General features: G+C 37.5%; 1 protein-coding gene across 2 annotated transcripts in view; it reads right to left on the bottom strand.

Annotated features, from left to right (window-relative positions):
- Positions 1 to 14,783: 14,783 nt before the first annotated feature.
- Positions 14,784 to 18,153, bottom strand: part of LOC140169631 (uncharacterized) — a 34,710-nt gene continuing 31,340 nt past the window's right edge. For both annotated transcript variants that reach the window (XM_072192912.1, XM_072192911.1), the window contains exon 9: positions 14,784 to 16,467. The gene's annotated coding sequence lies outside the window, so the exon portion shown is untranslated. The remainder of the gene's footprint in view (positions 16,468 to 18,153) is intronic.

Below are 18,153 nucleotides of genomic sequence, written 5' to 3'. Positions count from 1 at the left end.
GTCTGAGACTGAATATCTTCTACAAGCCTCTTCTGCATTATTACACAGTTTTTGACAACTACTTAGTGTCACAAATCATGAGCACACAATGTCATGTCATATGCCACTCGTGGGATCATAGGTCACAGATATGTCTAGCTTGTTTCTGCTGTTCCTTTTTTCGTTGTTTCCTTACTCCGGTATTAAAACTTAGCGTAAATGAAAAATTAAGCACAGAAAATAAAAACTTCAAAGCACAAATTATACAAAAAACTTCTCGAATTCGTACGCATTTTTTAAACCTTTGTGTGTTAATTACTTTGCTATTTTCTGCAGCAAGTCTGTTATCACCAGTCACTGTTGAACCTTCAAGTGAACGACCAATTATCACCTCGCATCTGATAACTACAAAATTCTCATCCACACGAGGAACATCTTCTCCTATTTCGTCACCTTTCTCAAGATCAAGAAATGATTCTCAGTCCACAACATCGACGCTGTTCAGTATTGGCAAGTCAGATTATGATATGACCCAATAAGAGGAATACAATTAGATGAATGTGACCATAATAAAATACGAAATGTTGGTACTAATATTCAAATGCCTTAAAGATATATGGCTCTACATATCATCTCAATTTAATTTCATGTACAACGTGCATTCTAAATTAGGGGCTGTGCAATAATTATGAACTCCTCCGGGGGTGAAATTTCCAAACGGCTCGCCAAAATTGCTTGCCCCCCCCTCGGCCCGCCCAAAATCGCTTGCCCCCCACCTCTCTAGGTCAAGAGATAATATCATCGGTTTCACTGATCCGAAGAAAATATACACTCCTTTTGGTGTAAGATCTGAGGGCCTACCCACGATATTTTTTTTTGTTCGGGTTGTGACAACCCTGGATAACCCAAGAAAGCCTCTATTGAAGCTTATTTCCATTGGGGTCCATTTGACGGGTTGGGAACAGTCATGGGTTAACACCCTACTCTTTTCGAAACTGGCTGCGAGATACATATACAGGTATGACTCTCTGCACACGGGACCGACGGCTTAACGTCCCCTCCGAAGGACGGAGTACTTTCATGATTCATTTACACAATTCTAAATGAACCATGGGAGAGCGGAAGTCTGAATTTAATCTACAGATGTTGCCAATTAATTTCAGACATTTTTTTCCAAGTCAATATCCCAGCAAATCGCCACCGCCGGGAATCGAACCCGGGACCTCATGCACTAAAGGCAAGTACCCTAACTATTGCGCCACGCTCTCCCTAGCGAGTGCCAACAATGCAATGGCTTTGAGACGCTTCAACTCCAGATTATCATTCTCACCCAAGTCTAAAATAATGTCACAAATGGTTGCACTGGCATAACCGTCGACGAGCGTGTAATAGGCTCCTGCGTATTTGTTTTTTCAAGAGCAGTTATCAGTCTCTTGATCTCAACACAGTTTACTGGATTTACACCATCAGACACCTTGTACATGGTTCTGCAGACCACATTGTTCGATGGTCTGTGTGAAGCATGATTGGTTTTGAGATGGCCATGCTTTTTAGAGTCTGAAACCAGAACTGACCTAACCAATGAGGGGTGATCACTGTCGCTGTTGCTTTTTGTTGTTTCAAAAGTTCGATGACCTTAGGATTAAGTCGAAATGGGGGATTGACAAAATTGCTTTCTATTGTCCAATTTTATTGCGCTAGAGCGTCCACACACTCTGATTTTGGGTTGAAGAAGCGACTGTTGTACCGCGGTAGTTGCGTGTTGGTCATGGTGGCAAAGCAGTCGATGCTGTGTGGACCCACATTTTGTCGATCCATTGGAATAATGTTGGGTACAGTCTCCATTCGTTCAGTCTGGAGAGTTGACCCGCCAGCACATTTTCTTTTCCCGCTAAATAGCGAGCGGATATTTGAATACCGTTGTGGAACGCGAGGGACCAAATGACTTTTGCCATGTTCGAAAGATCCTGGGCTGCACCTCCTTGGTGATTGAGGTACGCCACTGTTGAAGTGTTGTCTGATACTACTTGAACATATATATTCTCCCTTTATGACTGTCACCTTTATTTGCCGTCAGTTCTCTGTAATTCGAAGGCATGTTTTGAAGTCTTTTGTTCCAGAAACCAGCCGCTTTTAGGTCCTGGAGCCATGCTCCCCAGCCACTTAATGATGCATCTTTAACATTTGCATTTCTATTGAACGATTGTGAAGGGATCGATTGTTCCAATTGTTCATGGCTGTTAGCCACCATTTCAAGTCTTCGCGAGCTGATTGTGTCAGTGTTATCATGTCATACCAAGAGTTGTGAGTGCTAATACCCGATACACATGTCTTTTGCTGACATTATGACCTTTGCCAATGAAACACATTGTCCGGCCATTCGGGCCTATGCCTTTGCTTGAATACATTTTTTGCGCAGCGCCCTCACAATATCTCTGCGAACCTTTCGAATCCTGTCTTGGGGAATACATATCACCAGTTCAGAGTGTTTCCACCAGTAGAGCAACTTGAGATAACATAACCAATCCACGTTTTAGTGAATTCTGGCACAAGAGATGATTTTTTTGTAATTGATTGTCCAACCCAAACTTTCGAACTTTTGAGCATAGGAACAGTTGTTTGGAAATTCGTTCAATTTTAAAAGTGACAAATTACGAATTGACCACGCAAAATCCAATGCATGGTATCACCCGTACAGGAATCATTGTAAACTTGCCTGCGCACAATTAAAAGAGCAGGGTACTTGATTTGCATTTTGACATGCATGGGCAAACCTTTAATGACACTGAAATTAAACCTCTCAGATGCGTGTAGAGGTGTAGATGTTGATTAACCTGCCAGCCTATTCATGTGACGTAATTTTTGGCACTCACGCTAGTTCCGCCGCGTGATACAACTCCCTATGTCATTTTTAAAATTGCACGAATCTCCAAACAACGGTTCCTATGCTCTTGATGATTAAACTTGTGATATCAAATTTGGTATCAACCGTCGAAGGAAAGTGTATAAAAAATTATTATATAAATTATTTTGCCATAATCTCATCAGACTCTGATTAAATGAGGATGGAACTAGTGGCGACTTTTTAATTTGGCTGTGTTTATTAGGCGATTTTTACGGCCAAAGCCGGGCCAAGTGGCGATTTTGCGCAGGGAAAACACAAAACGGAAGTTAGATGTCGTGTCAAGGGTCAAGACACGACATCTAGCCCCAGAGGGGACTGGTCTATTGTAATTACTGGCGTGAGCGAAGGGAAAGCAATTACAGAACTTAACATCACATCTCTCCATCAAATAAGTCAAGTGGCTCCAGCAATAGTCCTCTACAAAATGCACACCCAGCTTATGCCCACCAGATCTAAAGGCACAGCTATCAAAGACATTTGTAGTCAGAAGAGTTACCCGCTCCAGCTTGCCCATGTCTTGCCATGCTCTCATCTAGAACCATGTGTACTGGCAGGACCTTCATCCACACTGCAGTTTAAATTTGGAATAGCCTAACAGATGGAGTAGTTGTAGACATATCTGACAACGGTGCACCATCCTTCAAGAGCAGAGTGCATAAGCATCTTATTTCACGCGTCTGATGCTTTACTGTACCCCGTCACCCTTGTTGTTCCTAAGCTGCTGTGAACCACTGATTGGCCCATGTGGTTGTCTTTTATAGTGCCTAGGTGGCTATTTCCTGACCTGCGTCACTCCTGGGTTATTGTTCACTCTAGAATTGTATAAATAAATAAAATAGAGTAACACATTCAAATATAGTTTTGACTCATCGCTATGGTAATTATTTCTGTTTCATCCCTACTTCTACAGCGAATAGACTTACAGATATAAAAAGACTTTACCTATATTGGGTGCAATTATTCAATTAGCTCACAGGGCCAATTAAAAAATAGGGTAAAGAAGCCATCTTTAGTTTAGAACCAAGTTGAATGTTTTTAGTTTTTGAAACTTTATATGAATGAATCCTATATTCATTAGTAACCAAGGTAACCGTGTTTCAATAAATAGTAATTAGCATTGAACGATTTTTTAATGAACCATTTTACGGCGATAGTCAGGACTCGTCAAATGAAACTTTAAACTTGTAGGGTATATACTCCGCTTGACTGACGATGAGCCAGAAAAAGAGTATTTATTGTACTGTATGTCCCAACTCATGGCAAGAGGAAACCTGGACGGCAACTAACCTTGTTCTGGAAATGCACCCAGTGTCTTTTGGGGGATATGGACAGCATACTGAGTCAAGGTCAACTATCATCAAGGGCTCAAGACCGATGTAGCTGGAGGAAAATTGTAGTCGCCTGCTCCGCAGCCGAAGGATGATGACGTAGATTTGGAATAATTCCATTTTCTTTGTTCCTTTATATTCTAGGCATCGGTGTAACACTTGGTATCTTCTTTGTTGTTGCTATTGCCGGAGCCATCTTCTGCAGGAAACTGCGCAAACAACGGTAACCAAATTTTGCCTTATTTCTCCGCCGTAGTTAATCGGATTAACTACCATAGCAATAGAGCACACCCCCCCTCTCCCGAAAAATAAAAAAACAAGACGATATACGCACAATACTTTTCTGGAAAAGTCTTAAGGGGAATTACTACACCCATGTGGTAAATTTGTGACTATTTTTGCATTTTGCTCAAAAAATAATTACACGCTGGTAACAAAAGTTATGTATATTATTGGGGCAAGGAATCCAATTACTACACTGAAATTTCAGTGACTCAAGACAAGCGGTTCAGTATATATGATAGGAAACGAGGTACATCCAAGCTGTACCTTATTTCTGATCATAAATAACGAACCGCTTGTTCTGGGTCACAGAAATTCCAGTGTAGTAATTGGATTCCTTGCCCCTATAATATACATAACTTTTGTTACCAGTGTGTTATTAGTTTTGAGAAAAATGCAAAATTAGACACTAAATTTATCGAGGGGTGTAGTACCCCTTAAAAGATGTAATAGGGTTTTTAGGGTCGCCCGGATTACCATGGTTACGTGAATCAAACAATTAATTAACACCTTTCTATCATGTTGTTAACTTTCTATTCCGCTCTTTTATATTAATTCAGTACAAATACAACAACGCCAAAGTTGGCAGATGATGACCAGTATGACGAAAGTCGTGGCGTATGGAAAGGGATGTATGATGATAAACGTAAAAATCTATCTGAAAGACGTGTAGTTGACAATAATATCCTCTGTATGAAACACATATAGCTGGTAATATTTAAGAGATTGAGATTCTTTAGACCTATATGTTAACATTAAGTACGCCAGTTACAAAGTGCTTTTCAATTGATTTAACAGGTGGTATCCGTGTACTTAGCGTTGGCTTCAGATATCGTCCGGCAATCACAACATTATGAATTATATGTAAGACAATAGAAACGAATTAGGTTGATCTTTCAATCGACCATCGATGCTTATTAGTTAATTGTGATTACATATAAATCTTTGCCTGTATGGATATTGAAAAGTATAAATATAGTATTATTTCTGATTAATTAGTTGTTAGTTCATTAATAATAATCATCGACGTAGCATCGGCGGTCGTTCCAAAGATCGAACCAATTTGTTTCTGGTGCCTAAGAAAAGGAATTATCAAGATAACGGTTATAACAGGAACTGATGGTCATTTCAAGATGACCCAATCCAATGCTACGTTTAAAAGCTAGGCAATATTTTGCCAGTTTGGGTAATTTTGCTTACCGCTCTGCGTGCTAGCCATGTGCTTCACCGGAAAAAGTTGAAGTTTTGTAATATTTTCTCAAAATATCAAGAGCTATCTTAAGAACTACTTAACCAATACTAGGCTTGTTTGTACTCATTTTAATGCATTTTTCAAGCTGATTCCAAATATGGTCATGAAAATTTACATTTCTGAAATTTTTGAATTAAAATTATATTACCATATGTATTGCTGACAAATATTTATGCAAAACAAAAGAGAAAACACCGCTCAGACACCGCTCTGACTCGTCCTAAGACCAGACAATACAAATTATGTACTAAATATTGGTATCAAAAAGTTAAGTTACTTTGTCTGACCATTGTTATAGACAAGGCCAACAATATGAGAGATATTCGTTACTCCCAAGTACACTATTCCCCATAAATAAAATTGTTTCACTTTCGGTTTTATAGTAATGTATTAAAAGGGCATTCGCAGATGATTCACAGCATCCCCCCACTTCTCTGAAAAAAAAGTTGAGATTTTTATACCACTGGAAACCTGCGGCTTTATTCGTTTAGCAAAAATATTGTGAAATTTGAATTACGTTCTGGTACACCAGAACGAAATTACACCACATTGTCTATGGAGTGTAATTCACATACCCCAGTACAAGTGCATATAATTTGCAAACGCAAAATCACAACCAACTGAAATTCTTGGAGTAAGATTTTTTCGTGGATATCTACTGAAAAATGTCATAAAAAGAGGATGCTAGAATCACGAATTAATCCTATAATTTCTTTCGGAGAGGTTTCCAAATATGTGGGGCAGTAAAAAAAAATCGCCAAAAATAGGTGGTTTGACTAAAGGTCTATAGACCAAATTTGAAGCTGCAAGCAAAATCCGGGTAAACACAGTAAAGCGGCCCAGCAGAAACGCGGAGTATTCGACCGATTTTGATTTTACTTTCATAAAGCAGGGTTAGGATTAGCGTTAAGGTTAAAGTTAGGGTGTAGTATTAGGATTAATGTTAGGTTTAGGGATAGGGATAAAAAAATCGTGGTGCTTACATGAAGGTAATTTTAGCTACAGTTACAGAAAGTTTTGATCATTGACGGGTCTCTGAAATTAAGAAAGACCGGTTCTGGGAATCCTTCAACTTCGGTATGTATGTATAACAATATGACGGTTACACGGCTTGTGCCCTTGTTGAAGCCAAATGCCGATTCTGACGTATCTCAATGGAGGCGGAATAAGACGTCCGCCCGCCATGTCGAAGGTTTGCTATTCGAAAATTAAGTTCGTTATTGCGAATATGAAATGTTATATGGTTAGGGCTCGATTTAGGTTTATGAAAATAAAAAGCACGGAATCAGCCTAGCACAGAAAATGTATTGACACAGTTTTATCCTGTATGCCTCAATGGAGTCTTTACACTAGTCTAACTCATTAGTATCTTTACATCAATGCTACACCTTTTAAGGCTATTATTATTATTCAGGTTAGAGATATAATTAAAGACCGAATTAAAAGACTAGTTTGCGTATGACGTCCTGTCAACTAGACTAAAAAATACCGTACTGCGCAGGTCAGCAACCGATCACGTCGCGACTTTGCCCTGACGTTAGACGCAAACTAGTCTTTTTAATTCGGTCTTCAATTATAGATTGGCAGAGTGATATCGTATTTCATTTTCAACATAGTGAACTTTATTTTCTACCCAACATCCTTTATCTTCGACATGGCTGACTTTAACCGCGGGATAAGCGTGTTATATAAGTGTGCTGGTACCTTTCATGATGAAGTGCCAGTTTCATCACAAATATTCAATACGATACAATCATGATTTTTCACTCTTATCTGAGTTTGTCCTTTCAATCAGACACACAAATAAGTACAGTTTGCATTAAACTAGTTTGCTTTGCTGTTAATTATTTATTTATTATGTACAATTCAATAATCGTTGTCATACAAGCTTATCTCCAATGTGTATCTCAATTCCTATGGAATTTGTGCCACTAAAACTTACATTATGTTGAAAGTAGCGCACAACTGTCGATCCCTTAAATAATTGATCTTGATGATCACTGTGCATTATTATCATAAGATACCAGGTGACTGCCGAATATTATGGTCATGTGGTGCAATGGTGATGGTTAGTAGTTGGTAATTTTAAAGTACCATATTCTTGTGGTTTTGTTGATATTCTTCACATCTGTACCTTATCATCGTGTTCTCTGAGATAAAACATATGTACCAAGTTCTTCCAATCAATCATACGGCCATGTTAAAGCATTTATCAAGTAACTAAAAGCATGTTTTACATGTTCACTGATCTCTTTATCGACTGCACAATACCCGGCAAATGGATCAATATTACAAGTATGGCCAAATTAAATGTAAGAGTTCGACCCACCCCAACCCTAAAAAATCCAATCCGAATAAAAAAAGGCCCATCTTTCTTTTAAAACATTGAAAATCAGCCCTTTTTTGAAGGAAAGGTTCATTTTGAGGAAAAGTTTATTTTTGAGCGCACCACAGCCGTCCCAAAAATAAATCCTGGCTACGGGCCTGGTATGGGATGTGCAGCTATTACAAGGGCCTCTGATATCATGATATATATATATATATAGCTACAACTAGCACACAAATAACTACTCAGTTTAAAAAGCAGCCATTGTTCGCAAGTCCTTCAGTAGAACAAATATCCGAAATAAAATGTACATTTTGTTACCGAAGATGCCTACTATGAATAACCGATGATGTTATAATGTCTAATCTCTTTCATCAGGTATACTGGAAGACAGAGATAAAAAGACTAGTTTGCGTCTGACGTCACTGTCAATCAAATACCTACGATCCTTCATTGGTTAATAGCGCGTAAAAGGAAGGTCGATTTATCTGGTGCCGATCCGAGAAAAGAAATAGCAGAACATGGCGAAAAAGTACGTACTTTTACAAAGCAAAAAGCAACTTTTCTAGGCATTGTTGACATGATGCCTTCGCGAAAGAAAGTTTCCTACTATAAAGACCTAACTTTCGAGACGGTTTGTATGTTTGAAGCTGCAAAATTAACAATAAGGCGCCCAGTTTTACCACTGCGTTCAGCAACTCTTATCATCACGATATTTGTACACTAACCATGCTCGAGTTTGATTGACAGATGACGCCAGACGCAAACTAGTCTTTTTATCTCTGTCTTCCAGTTATATGACTACTGTCGAAGCAACACATAGAAATTAAAAATTCACATTAGATCAGCTAATTCGTCATCTTGTTTGTAGTTTAGTTGAGCTGTAAGAAAAATGAAGCAAAAAATAAAACATTGTCAATGTACTATGTTATGCACATCTTGTACGCGTTCGACTAATATTTCCATCGTAATAATAAAACGACGGTTCCTGCGTTTTATTCAAAATCTCGGATTTTGACAAAACTACAGCAGCTCAAGTCTTGATTTTTGCAGGGTATGTTAGTTTACTTAAGTACTTAACAATCGTGTAAAATATTGAAAAATATTAGGGGCGTCCTCCTCAGCAAATGTTATAATTTAGCTTTAAGGTGGTACTACACCCCTTGATAAATTTGTAACTATTTTTGAGCTGATTGTGTCAGTGTTAACATGTCATACCAAGAGTTGTGAGTGCTAATACCCGATACACATTGTCTGGCCATTCGGGCCAATGCCTTTGCTTGGATACATTTTTGCGCAGCGCCCTCACTATATCTCTGCGAACCTTTCGAATCCTGTCTTGGGGAATACATATCACAGGTTCAGAGTGTTTCCACCAGTAGAGCAACTTGAGATAACATAACCAATCCAAGTTCTAGTAAATTCTGGCACAAGAGAGTATTTTTTTGTAATTGATTGTTCAACCCAAACTTTCGAACTTTTGAGCATAGGAACCGTTGTTTGGATATTCGTTGAATTTTAAAAATGACAAATTACGAATTGACCCCGCAAAAACCCAATGCATGGTATCAGCTTATTAGGTGGCCCGAAGCAACCCGTACAGGAATCATTGTACACTCGCCTGCGCACAATTAAAAGAGCGGGGTACTTGATTTGCATTTTGACATGCATGGGCAAACCTTTAATGACAATGACATTAAACCTCTCAGATGCGTGTAGATGTGTAGATGTTGATTAACCTGCCAGCCTATTCATGTGACGTAATTTTTGGCACTCACGCTAGTTCCGCCGCGTGATACAACTCCCTATGTCATTTTTAAAATTGCACGAATCTCCAAACAACGGTTCCTATGCTCTTGATGATTAAACTTGTGATATCAAATTTGGTATCAACCGTCGAAGGAAAGTGTATAAAAAATTATTATATAAATTATTTTGCCATAAACTCATCAGACTCAAAATGAGGATGGAACTAGTGGTGACTTTTTAATTTGGCTGTGTTTATTAGGCGATTTTTACGGCCAAAGCCGGGCCAAGTGGCGATTTTGCGCAGGGAAAACACAAAACGGAAGTTAGATGTCGTGTCAAGGGTCAAGACACGACATCTAGCCCCAGAGAGGACTGGTCTATCGTAATTACTGGCGTGAGCGAAGGGAAAGCAATTACAGAGCTTAACATCACATCTGTCCATGAAATAAATCAAGTGGCTCCAGCAACAGTCCTCTACAAAATGCACACCCAGCTTATGCCCACCAGATCTGAAGGCACTGCTATCAAAGACATTTGTAGTCAGAAGAGTTACCCGCTCCAGCTTGCCCAAGTCTTGCCATGCTCTCATCTAGAACCATGTGTACTGGCAGGACCTTCATCCACACTGCAGTTTAAATTTCGAATAGCCTACCAGATGGAGTAGTTGTAGACATATCTAACAACGGTGCACCATCCTTCAAGAGCAGAGTGCATAAGCATCTTATTTCACGCGTCTGATGCTTTACTGTACCCCGTCACCCCTGTTCCTAAGCTGCTGTGAACCACTGATTGGCCCATGTGGTTGTCTTTTATAGTGCCTAGGTGGCTATTTCTTGACCTGCGTCACTCCTCCCCAGCTAACACACTACGTTTTCACGACATTCGCTGACGTTGGACTTAGGTTGTCATTTACGTTGTAAATACGTAAATCTGTGAACTCGTATTCGTGTAGTGACAACGTTATTTTCGACGTTGATTTTTGGACGTTGATATAACATCATTATGACGTTGTAATGACGTTGTTTCGACGTTGATGCAATGTTTGACCAGACCTGGTGACAACGTTTAAATAATACGTTCAGAAAACGTTACACAAATACGCATCTGAAAAATAGTTTACATATTGACACCATGGAATGTAAATTTTTCCATTCCAAGGATATTGTTGTCCAGCCAAAATTTTCTCATCGTGTCGTTTGACGATCGCCTTTAGACATGAAACTCAAAGTAACGACTTCTATTCCTGAAGTTCTAAACTTTAAATTTTTATACGCTCTCCCTTTTTGGGATTGAGCATCATTGTTGCCGGATGTTAATATAATGTCATAATCGCGTTGTCTCGACGTATAAAGCACGTGGTTAAAACGTGGTTTAAAAGTCATGAACTGACCCAGATACAAAGTCATCTACGGACGTCGTTAGTACGCAAATTTATGACGTTGTTTCGGCGTAAAAAGTACGTTATTACAACGCCGTGTAAATGTCATGGTCTGACCCTGATACAACGTAATCTACGGACGTCGTAATTAGGTTAATTTTCAGGCGTTGATATAACGTCATAGTGACGTTGTTTCGACGTTCACAACTTGACGTCAAAACAACGTCATAATGACGTTACATTAACGTTCGGGAATAACGTTTTCACAACACGAATACGAGTTCACAGATTTTCGTACTTACAACGTCCATATATTACGTTTGTACGACTTTATATATAACTTTTAGACAACGTTGTAACAACGAAAAATTGTTAGCTGGGTCATGTGTTATTGTTCACTCTAGAATTTTATAAATAAATAGAATAGAGTAATACATTCAAAAATAGTTTTGACTCATCGCTATGGTAATTATTTCTGTTTCATCACTACTTCTACAGCGAATAGACTGCAATAGGTGCAATTATTCAATTAGCTCACAGGGCCAATTAAAAAATAGGGTAAAGAAACCATCTTTAGTTTAGAACCAAGTTGAATGTTTTTAGTTTTTGAAACTTTATATGAATGAATCTTACGTGAATCAAACAATTAATTAACACCTTTCTATCACGTTGTTATCTTTCTATTCCTTTCTTTTCACTAATTCAGTACAAATACAACAACGCCAAAGTTGGCAGATGATGACCAGTATGACGAAATTCGTGGCGTATGGAAAGGGATGTATGATGATAAAAGTAAAACTCGTGTAGATGACAATAATATCCCTCTGTATGAAACACATATAGCTGGTAATATTTAAGAGATTGAGATTCTTTAGACCTATATGTTAACATTAAGTACGCCAGTTACAGAGTGCTTTTCAATTGATTTAACAGGTGGTATCCGTATACTTAGCGTTAGCTTCAGATATCGTCCAGCAATCACAACATTATGAATTATATGTAAGACAATAGAAACGAATTAGGTTGATCTTTCAATCGACCATCGATGCTTATTCGTTATTTAATCAATTAATTGACCATTATTAATTGTGATTACATATAAATCTTTGCCTGTATGGATATTGAAAAGTATAAATATAGTATTATTTCTGATTAATTAGTTGTTAGTTCATTCATAATAATCATCGACGCAGCATCGGCGGTCGTTCCAAAGATCGAACCAATTTGTTTCTGGTGCCTAAGAAAAGGAATTATCAAGATAACGGTTATAACAGGAACTGATGGTCATTTCAAGATGACCCAATCCAATGCTACGTTTAAAAGCTAGGCAATATTTTGCCAGTTTGGGTAATTTTGCTTACCGCTCTGCGTGCTAGCCAATTGCTTCACCGGAAAAAGTTGAAGTTTTGAAATATTTTCTCAAAATATCAAGAGCTATCTTAAGAACTACTTAACCAATACTAGGCTTGTTTGTACTCATTTTAATGCATTTTTCAAGCTGATTCCAAATATGGTCATGAAAATTTACATTTCTGAAATTTCTGAATTTAAAAATTTTTTTGAAACATGTCGCCTGCAGTCGACACCCGCGTGAAGAGAGTTAAATAATAGTTTATTTCTACAGGTTGATCCATTGATCTTATGATAGCAATGATAGCATTGGTAACCATTATATATATTACCATATGCATTGCTGACAAATATTTATGCAAAACAAAAGAGAAAACATCGCTCAGACACCGCTCTGACTCGTCCTAAGACCAGACAATATAAATTATTTACTAAATATTGGTATAAAAAGTTACTTTGTCTGACCATTGTTATAGACAAGGCCAACGATATGAGAGATATTCGTTACTCCCAAGTACACTATTCCCCATAAATAAAAAAATTTCACTTTCGGATTTATAGTAATGTATTAAAAGGGCATGATTCACAGCATCATCCCCCCACTTCTCTGAAGAAAAAAAGTTGAGATTTTTATACCACTGGAAACCTGCGGCTTTATTCGTTTAGCAAAAATATTGTGAAATTTGAATTACGTTCTGGTACACCACATTGTCTATGGAGTGTAATTCACATACCCCAGTACTAGTGCATATAATATGCAAACGCAAAATCGCAACCAACTGAAATTTTTGGAGTAAGATTTTTTCATGGATATCTACTGAAAAATGTCATAAAAAGAGGATGCTAGAATCACGAATTAATCCTATAATTTCTTTCGGAGAGGTTGCCAAATATGTGGGGGAGTAGTAAAAAAAATCGCCAAAAATAGGTGGTTTGACTAAAGGTCTATAGACCAAATTTGAAGCTGCAAGCAAAATCCGGGTAAACACAGTAAAGCAGCCCAGCAGAAACGCGGACTATTCGACCGATTTTGGTACTTTCATAAAGCATTATCACGAATGATACAAGCTGTATCAAAATGATCGGTACCCATCAGTTTTCATCGATAATGGATGAGCCTGACACATCAAAATTCAACAAATAATTTGTAAAATAATTGCAAAAACAAGTCATAAACTATACATTCTGGATATTTCAAATGTATCCAAAAGTGTATTTGGAAGAGGTAGGCTTGTCAATAAACATCAAAATTGATGGGTACCAATCATTTTGATACACCCTGTATGATTTGGGTTTTAGGGTTAGCGTTAGCGTTAGCGTTAAGGTTAAAGTTAGGGTGTAGTATTAGGATTAATGTTAGGTTTAGGGATAGGGATAAAAAAAATCGTGATGCTTACATGAAGGTAATTTTAGCTACTGTTATAGAAAGGTTTGACGGGTCTCTGAAATTAAGAAAGACCGGTTTCTGGGAATCCTTCAACTCCGGTATGTATGTATAATAATATGACGGTTACACGGCTTGTGCCCTTGTTGAAGCCAAATGCCGATTTTCACGTATCTCAATGGAGGCGGAATAAGACGGCCGCCCGCCATGTCGAAGGTTTGCTATTCGAAAATAAGGTTCGCTATTGCGAATATGAAATTTTATAGCTATGGTTAGGGCTCGATTTAGGTTTATGAAAATAGAAAGCACGGAATCAGCCTAGCACAGAAAATCTATTGACACAGTTTTATCCTGTATGCCTCAATGGAGTCTTTACACTAGTCTAACTCATTAGCATCTTACATCAATGCTACACCTATCTTTAGGGCTATTATTATTCAGGTTAGAGATATAATTAAAGACCGAATTAAAAGACTATTTTGCGTATGACGTCCTGTCAACTAGACTAAAAAATACCGTACTGCGCAGGTCAGCAACCAATCACGTCGCGACTTTGCCCTGACGTCAGACGCAAACTAGTCTTCTTAATTCGGTCTTCAATTATAGATTGGCAGAGTGATATCTTATTTCATTTTCAACATAGTGAACTTTATTTTCTACCCAACATCCTTTATCTTCGCCATGCTGACTTTAACCGCGGGATAAGCGTGTTATATAAGTGTGCTGGTACCTGACATAATGAAGTGCCTGTTTCATCACAAATATTCAATACGATACAATCATGATTTTTCACTCTTATCTGAGTTTGTCCTTTCAATCAGACACACAAATAAGTAGAGTTTGCATTAAATGAGTTTGATTTGCTGTTAATTATTTATTTATTGTTTACTATGTACAATTCAGTAATCGTTGTCATATAAGCTTATTCCTAATGTGTATCTCAATTCCTATGCAATTTGTGCCACTAAAACTTACATTATGTTGAAAGTAGCGCACAACTGTCGATCCCTTAAATAATTGATTTCATGGCTTGATCTTGATGATCACCTGTGCATTATTTTCATAAGATTATAACCCCTGATTGCCGAATATAATGGTTATGTGGTGGTTAATAGTTGGTAATTTCAAAAGTACTCTTATTCTTGTAGTTTTTATGATCATCTTGTCATTTGTATCTTATCATCGTGTTCGACTGCGCAATACCCGAAAATGGATCAATATTACAAGTACGGTTTAATTAAATGCAAGGGACAAATTCGTCGCCTTTGGGGTGCGGGGGTTCGACCCACCCCAACCCTAAAAAATTCAATCCGAATAAAATGTTCCATCTTTCTGTAAAAACGTTGAAAATCAGCCCTTTGAAGGAAAGGGTCTAAATTTGAATCCACCGCACCCCGCTCACAAATAAATCCTTGCTACGGACCTGGAATGGGATGTACACCTATCACATGGGTCTCTGATATACTACACATAGCACTAAAATAACTACTCAATCAAAGTAGTCATTATTCGTGAGTCGTTCAACATCCGAAATATACATTTAGTTAATAAGCCAGATGTCTTCTTAAATTTGACACTTCATTTGTGAAAATTGAGTAAGACACGACAGATATCTAGTTACTGTCCAATTCAATGGGATATTATACCGTAAAAGTACGATAATAAGCATATCGATGGTAAAATACCATGAATGCCCGCCTGAACATGTGATTGCTGTGTTGCATGATGTCCTATGGCATTATCATCCATGTGTCACTTTTTGACATGAATGTCAAGGTCCGTATGTTGCCAGGTCTAAAGTTAGACCTGGTCTAACTGCGAAGGTTAGACTCAGTAGAAGGATCCATTGACTCTTTTCATTTCATCCTTTACTCCTATCAAAGTCAAAAAGTTAAACTGCAGCCATCTAATATGAAACTATGTATTTGTAAGAATACGATATTTTAATTAAATACCATAGAAATCCTTCTTCATACGGACCTAAGCTTTTTGATTTGGATGATAACAGACTTACTGTTGTGTCATTTCTTGTTTGATTTTCACAAAATTAATGAGGTATCAAATTAAACAAGATATCTTCCGTTACATGAAATAATGCTGATTTGGATTTTTTTTAATGAACTGGACTTACAAACAATGGTGGCTTATAAAACTGAGTTGTAATTTTACGTGCGCATCATGAGACCATTTTCATAAATAAAACAATTAATTAATTGCAAATTAATTGCAAATCCCATAGCAGGACGATTATAATATGTACGAGTGCACCGTCGCAAATAATAAAGAAGACAATCGAACCCATGACCTCAGATCTACGATACCTGTGCATTAACCACGTGGCTGTTTTTGCAGATTATGATCTATTTATATGTATAGCGTTAAGTACTACTTTAAAACAGAGGATGTCTGTTGATTTACTGTTTATCAATAACCGATAATGATGATCAGATGCGACTTTTGTTGCAGCAACATACAGAAATTAAATATTCACATTAGATCAGCTAATTCGTCATCTTGTTTGTAGTTTAGTTGATCTGTAAGAAAAATGAAGCAAAAAATAAAACATTGTAAACTACAAATCTGGTTTGGAAATGTATACTTAATTATACAGAAAAAGGGTTGAGTAACCAGCGATGAAGCGCACGGTGGTGCAGAGTGCCTCCGAAAAAATATTTCCGTATGAAATCCGGAGAGAAATCAGGGATGCTGTATTTGCAAATTTTACCGAAATTACAAAAAATGTAAAGTTATTTACTACGTGTTTCCGAGGCTGGTTAAAATTGCACATTTTAATTACTTTTGCTTGTATTAAACAGCTACCAATCCCTGACTGTTCAATGGAAGCAACAGTAATTGAAGCCTAATAATATGTTTCTTTTCTGAGCTGAATTCTTGATGTTCAGATATGTCACCCGACGAGCAAAAGCAATTGACTTCACAACATTTGGCATGTGCTGGACGGCGTGGACACAGCTGCTGCCCTGAGCCTCAAGGAAGAAACAGATGATTAATTGTGTTTTGAACTGATTGGGTGTTCCAAGTTAAAGAAGAATTAAAACAAGACAAAACAAAAATAAGTGAACTAAGCAAGGAGATTTTTGCCACACCGATAGTAGGGAAACGAATTTGGCACACCGAAGGAAAGGGGAATTTCTTTTGTCACACTCCATGGACCAAATAGATTCTTAGATTTCTTGTTGTTGGTTTAATAAAATATTCTTCAAATGTTTAATTTTTCTCACTTTCAATTGTCTAGAAATGTTCGGATTGCAAATAAATGAAAGTGTCTGTTTTAATACCAGCGATTTGTGACAATACCTTCATTTTACACTAATAGGTATTTTGTATAGGGCCTTGGACTTGGCTTGGTGGATAAAGCCTAAAATTAATAATAAAGCCTAATACTGCCTTTGTTCTCCTTTGATAACCTGTGTCCTCACACAGTATACGCTGGCGAAGTTACGTAATAATCGGATTAACTACCATAGCAATAGGTGAAAACAATTTTTGAACATACCGCGCTGCACTGATACGTTCACGCGGTACCTCTGCATTGAACCATATCATGCTGATCACTTGCACCTGTAAAATTAGTATCTTTGAAAAGGCCAGTATTGTATTCGGTCTACGATTACAGACATACACAGATGATGAGTGTAACCTACTTGTAGTGAAGCGCGATATGTTCAAAATTGTTTTTCACCTATTGCTATGGAAATTAATCCGATTAATTACGTAACTTCGCCAGCGTATTCACAGTGTTGTTGCTGTTCATCCATCCACTGTTTATTTTGTGCTTTGTGTTGGTGCATTCATCCCAATTTGCTGCTTGTGGTTTCACGACCCACTTACCGCACGAGTAATTCAGAGACACGTGTTTGTTGTGGAACCAGGCTCTTTATTTAATCAGTTGTTGATATTATTAATTTATTGTGATACTCACATCTGTAATGTACATTTAGTATCTCTTAATATTTAAGTGATACTCATATGACTTGTATTAAATTATTATTGTTAATATAAATGTAAACACCATGATTGGTATACTACTACACTTAGTATTTCTACAACCTCCATTGTCATTTCTATTATATCAGTATTTATTATATTTAATGTATTATTTTTTCACTTGTATCATTTTTCATTATTATTATTGTGTTATTATTACTGTTATAAATAGTTTTGACAATGAGGGAGTCTGTGTTGATTTTAAAAATCCT

This window comes from Amphiura filiformis, chromosome 14 (genome assembly GCF_039555335.1).
Source record: "Amphiura filiformis chromosome 14, Afil_fr2py, whole genome shotgun sequence".
NCBI classification, from domain to species: Eukaryota; Metazoa; Echinodermata; class Ophiuroidea; order Amphilepidida; family Amphiuridae; genus Amphiura; species Amphiura filiformis.
The sequence above is the reverse complement of the archived record's forward strand: the minus strand, read 5'-3'. Positions and strand labels throughout refer to the sequence as shown.